Here is a 6000-nt window from a genome sequence, read left to right as displayed (position 1 = left end):
ATGAAGATACTAAACAATACTGGTCCCAATACAGATCCCTAAGGGACATGACTTGTCACTGATCTCCCTCCGGACATTGAGATGTTAACCACTATTCTCTGGATGCGACCATCCAACCAATCCCTTATCCACTGAACAGTCCATCTCGCTCTAATTTAGAGAGAAGGATGTGGGGGATCGTGTCAAAGGCCTTACAGAAGTCCAGGTAGATGACATCAGTAGCTCTTCCCTTGTTCACTGATGTAGTTACTCCATCATAGAAGACCAGTAGGTTGGTCAGGCAAGACTTGCGCTTGGTGAAGTCATGCTGACTGTCTCCAGTCACCTCCCTGTCTTCCATGTGCCTTAGCATAGCTTCTAGGAGGATCTGTATGTTGTTATAAATTCTTTTTTAGATTGTACTTCATAAAGCAGATTTGAAATACTGAGTAAGTTCTGTGAAGAATAAGAGGAACTGATCTAGATGACAATCAAGCACATCTGAAATGTGTGTTTAAAGATGACTGAAGCAAACTTGAAAGATAAGTAGCCTGGCCCTTAAAAGCTACAAAGGATGCGTGATCAATCTAACAAGTGAGTTGGGGAAAAAGAACACCAAACAAAAATCCCCATACATACCTGTAACTCCAAATAAAATTGGACTTCAAGTTCAGCCTCTCCGATCATCCAATTAAAAGGAATAAAATGAAAAGTCCACAGGCCACAGAGGAGTTGCCAGTGTGCTTCTACTGCAGCCCATAAGCACTTACCATGGACTCTGAGACGACAGCAGAGGAATGGGCAGTGCTCAGGGACTTCTCCAGCGATTGGTCTTGGAAAGTTCACACTCATGGAGGAAGGCACTGATTCTCTATTAGAAGAGTTCAACCTCATTTATTTCCTCTGGCATGGGTATAAAGTAATCACTTTTAAGGTCAATAGAAAGGGAAAATGCTTTCTATCACATCCTGTAGTTACAAAGCCTACTGAAATCTGCTCAAGGCTGACCACTTTTTTTCTATGTGAGTCCTCATTTACTTGTCCTTGCTTATGTAGCTTTCCTTTTGAGCATGTTTGGCTTGAGGAAGGACACAGAACAGGACTCTTGCCTTTCACCATTTATCTTAAACCTGGAAATGAAAGTGTAGGCTCTACCTAATGCCTGTCCAAGGACAGCTTGTTACCAAGCCTTACATACAGAGAAATTAAAGCAACGTAACAACATTGGCTAGAGTAGGGTACAACTGTTTCACATGAAACATTTAAACAGAATGATTTATTTCTATACAGGGACAGTCCATCCCATTGTAATTGCATTCAGACTAAGTTGTACTGATAACATCACACCTTCATTGGCATAATAATCATTGAATAAAGCCCATGTGAAGATTAAGCCTGAAGAAATTATATTACATGCCTAAGGGTTACCATATTTCTTTATTCCTCCCTATAATGTGGTAAGAGATAAGAACATCTTGAGATCACCAAATCTGTAAAATTTCGTGTTGTCAATTTTCATTACTTTCTCAGGCATTTTGTGAGCTGCTCTTTAACTTTACCTCCATGAGCACATGAGCATGTTAGGTGACATGAAAAACACTTCTAGGCATCATGGTAGAAGAGAAAAAGCTTAAATATGCAAGCTGAATGTACTCCAAATACCTACAGAGAACAACAGGGTTTTTAACTATCAAACCATTTAAGCCAGTCTCATGATTTTGTGCTTTCTTGTGCATGATGGTATTTTAAAATCCATCAAAACCATTGTTAGGATTGACAGTCCCTTCTGAAAACAGGTGGGATTCATTGACTGAACTCATCTGAGGTGTTGCAGAGTATCTGAAACACCTGCTGACTGGGTGGCAGACTTGAGTTAAGATACCCATCCAGACCTGTGCTCTTCCATAGCAGCAGGTAGGCCAAGTGGGTACCCTGCAGTGCCCCGAATGATACTTGACAGCTACAGAGAGAAAGCTGGATCCCACCCTAACAGCTTTCCAAGTGTGAAAAACTTGCTTGCTTGCAGTCCTGAGCTGTGGTGTCAGCTACCAACTTCAGCGTCTCTGAATGTGCTCTGTTGGCATTCAGAGTGGTGACTACAACCATAAAACAAGGAAATAAAAGCATTTCCTCCCTCTACCCCTCCGTGAAAAGGAGAGGCATTCATGGCAAATGTAAACACAGCTCAGGTTTAGCGTAGGCACGCACCTGCGTGACCATCCCTGGAGGCTGTTCCTACAAGGTGAACCTTCCACCACTGTGGTCACCCTCGTCACCGCCACATCCCGGCATCTATTTGGTCCAGTGACCGTCTGAGGAACCACCCACCATGCAGGCTACACCCTGACTGTTTTGTGACAATTAGACTAAGGAGGACACTTACCAGAATTTGTTTTCCTTAAAAGTAGTATCCAAATTCAGCTCTTTGAAGATGAGAGGAGCAGGGCGTCTTTCCTGTAGTGATTTTCCTAAATCATAAAGCTAAGTGTATTTTCCTCACTCTGTAAGAAGCTTTGGTGGAAATAATGCAACTGCAGCACAACATTGCATAAGCAGCTCACACCAGTATCTTCCTTTCACATTTCTTAGTGTTTTTTTTCCCCTGCTACAGAAGAAGGCATTTTCATATAATAAAACATGTAATTTTCTACAATTTCTATGGTTTCTATAATTATAGAATTAGAAGAATAAGAATTTAGAAGACATTTCCGTAATTTATTAATTCACAGATAATCTAACTAGGTATTCTATACCCATCACTATTTGCTCGAATATATTACATACCAGCAATAGTAACTCCTTTAATGCAACAGCTGAGATGGTATTGCCCTCACACCCACCCCCACTCCAGCAATAAAAATCATCTTGACCCATGCAAAAAGCCTCCAGAACTGTCAATTATATGACATTAAAAGGCAGGTTACTCGACAAAAGGCTTGGCAAGAGAAACGATTGCAGGCATAAAGAGCATGGTATACATATGATCAGATGCCAAGAAAGGTTTTTGGCAATTCCAGGCAAGGCATTTTTTTGGGTCCCATGAATTCATGCAATAAATGACACTAGCAGAATGCTCAATGCCCAGACTGTCAAGCAGCCTTGCCCACAAGTCCTTTTTTCCATCATAACCCACAGTATAGAAATCTTCAGTTGTTCCTAGGCTCTTTTCTGGGGTGAAACAAGTCCTCCTGAAACAAAACCCAGCTGGTGTTTCGGTAACTTGCTCAACAGACACTCCCAAAATGCAGCGTGGACAAGGCTGAACCAGTTTTGGCTTCCTTTGCTGTATACCAACATGCAAAGCTATCCCAGCAGGCTCTGATCCCTCAAATGTCACATCCCCTTTTGTTTCATGCTATTAATTCCAGTGGGCTGCAAAAAACCCCAGCCCTCAGATGACTTCAGACTTTTCAATTGAAGACCAAGCAAAACTTACTGAAAATAATAATTATGCCTTATGGTCACAGCTACACCATGTGGGGCCAGAGGAGATACATCACCAAACGCTGCCAGTGTGGACCTGGCCGGTCCGCTCTAGAGAAGGCTGATGTTGAGCAATGCGATGCTGCCGCTGCTCCTGGCCCGGGACGAAGGACTGCTCCCTGCCAGGGAGCAGACTTCGGCACCACCGCTATGGCCACTGTGTGTCCGTGAGGACGTGTGTGGTGGGGGAAACACCAGAGGTTCCTAAAGCCTCTTCTCCAGAAGCATCTTGCTTCATTTTGGAAACACTGACATTTTCTGAAGGAGGTACGCTCCGCACACAGAGTCATACAAAGATCGCTGGTTTGGTGCGGATCCTGAAAGCTCGTGGCTCCCATGAGTGCTTCTCCACTGCCAAAAAAAGTGCCAAACTGGACAAGAAACAAAGCAGTTTTTAGACAGGACAATCAGTATGTCATGACCCTTCTTGGCAGCTGACAACTGTCCAAGAAGTCACTACAGGGTAGGGTTTGACATAAGAAAGTGTGAACAGACAGGGTTTCCGCTCGTGAATCACTAGGAGTTGTATTTGAATCATTTACTGCTTCTGCTCTACAATGCCCTTGCAGCCCTCTAACGCTGCAGTCCTTCCCTGTCCCTGCAAGTCATCCCCGTATCTCCTCTCCATCCCACATGCTTGCTCTCAGCAGGCTTCTGGCTCAGTACGTTTGTGATGCATCCAAATTGACTGGTTGACCTGGTGGTTTTCCACATCACTTGTGACCTTGGGCTCCTTTCAAACCAGCCCCGTGCTGATGCAATGTATACAACTTTATGACACAAACTCTTCTCGATTCTGCAGGAATTTTATTTCCTTTCTTTAAAGCATTTAAAAAAATAGGCCAGAGAAGATCGTGTGAAGAAACCATGGAGCTGCAAGCCAGAGGTTTTAATCCCTCCTCTGTCACTAGCTTGCTGTGTGATCTCTGCCCTTGCACAGGCAACTCCTCTCTGACGCTGCTCTCTCCAGAGGAACTAGTAGATAACGGGGATTACTTGTTGGTGTAATACTCTCTGAGATGTCGGTAAGAAAAGAGGATGCAGAGGATGCTCTGGCGAAAAAAATCCCCCAATGGTGAAGCATCTGCGAGCCACGCTGCTGAGATAACCACTGCCTGCCTGCACCCCGGCAGCACGGGCAGGCAGGAAGGGCACGAAATGACCATTTGGGGCGAAAGCCGTGCAGCGCGGCCTCTTCAGCACGCCGTCTACAGCAGAAGAGTACGTGCTTCCTGATACAGCATCTGCGTGCGTCCCGAGCCAGGGGATCGCACTTAAGGATTTGTTACTTCAACATGCAATAAAGGGGAAAAAAATAGAATAGAATGAAATAAAATAATACACTTTTTAAGGACTCCTCCAATTTCTTTTGACTGTTTTTGTTACCCCAGGTCCCTCTTCCCAGAGCCGCGCCACAAGAAAGGATGGCCCTGACTCCGCTCTCATTTTAAAATGCTTCTTTTTATTTCAGTGGTTGTACATTGGGTGAATGAATTTAACGTCACAACAGAAATAGAATGGCTATTTAACAGACCACTAGTAGTTATATGCTGAAAAAGAGTGAATGGAGGGGTTTCTTTTAACTGTTACCGAAATATTCATTGTACGCGTTGTCAGTTATGCTGGATGAGAGAGGCAAACAAAAAGGTATTTTGGTGAGGTGCTGTATCCTTTGAAGAAAATAAACACTGAGACTTCTCAAGTAACTTGAAACCGTGTCCCAGCTACAGTATTCACTGTCTCGGTGTTGGCCCATCTCATGGTTCTTTTAGGGGGGTTTATTCGTTGTGGTTTTTTTTTTTTTTAATTAAACAAAGCATTTAAAATTTAATCATTTTCATTAGACTTTTTTTTAAAATATAAACAAAGTTTTGGCAAATAATATTTATACAGAAAAATAGTTTTAGATCTTCCCAAATTTTGAAATAGTCTATAAAATTACTTTATAAATAAATAAAATGCAGAATCTGTTGTACACATATTTGCACATCTCTGTAATTGCCTCCTTATTGTTAGCATAGGTTTGTACTTGTACAGTTTTCAGGAATATTACAAAGTCATAAAGTCGGAAAGTGGATCTCTTATTAAAAATACATTTTCTCTTTTTGTCTGTCAGTTTATCTGGATGAAAGACCTGATGTATCTGAAGCTTCATCATCCATGGGCAAAAAATAGTAGTATTGGATTAATTGTAAAAAACATAGAATAACAGTTATTTTGAAACATAAAAAGTTCACACAAAACAATGTCTTGAAGAGTTATCTACATAAAATATTTAAACAACATGGATAATTTACCATTTAGTATTATACAATAAGCTACCCAAATGCCTAAATTAACTATTATAAAAAAATAAAAACAACTTTGACAGATATAGGCAAGTTGCAGTGTCAACTACCTAGTTATAATGACTGAGAAAGTCTACAAATATTAGTGTTTTAATAGTATATAATGGTGATACCTTAACTGCTAAAATAACAAGTTAAGATACATTATTTTCCCACAAATTAAAACTAACGCAACGTTACAAGCACTATG

The sequence above is a fragment of the Gavia stellata genome, chromosome 1 (assembly GCF_030936135.1).
Source record: "Gavia stellata isolate bGavSte3 chromosome 1, bGavSte3.hap2, whole genome shotgun sequence".
Taxonomy (NCBI): Eukaryota; Metazoa; Chordata; class Aves; order Gaviiformes; family Gaviidae; genus Gavia; species Gavia stellata.
This window is presented reverse-complemented; position numbering follows the sequence as displayed.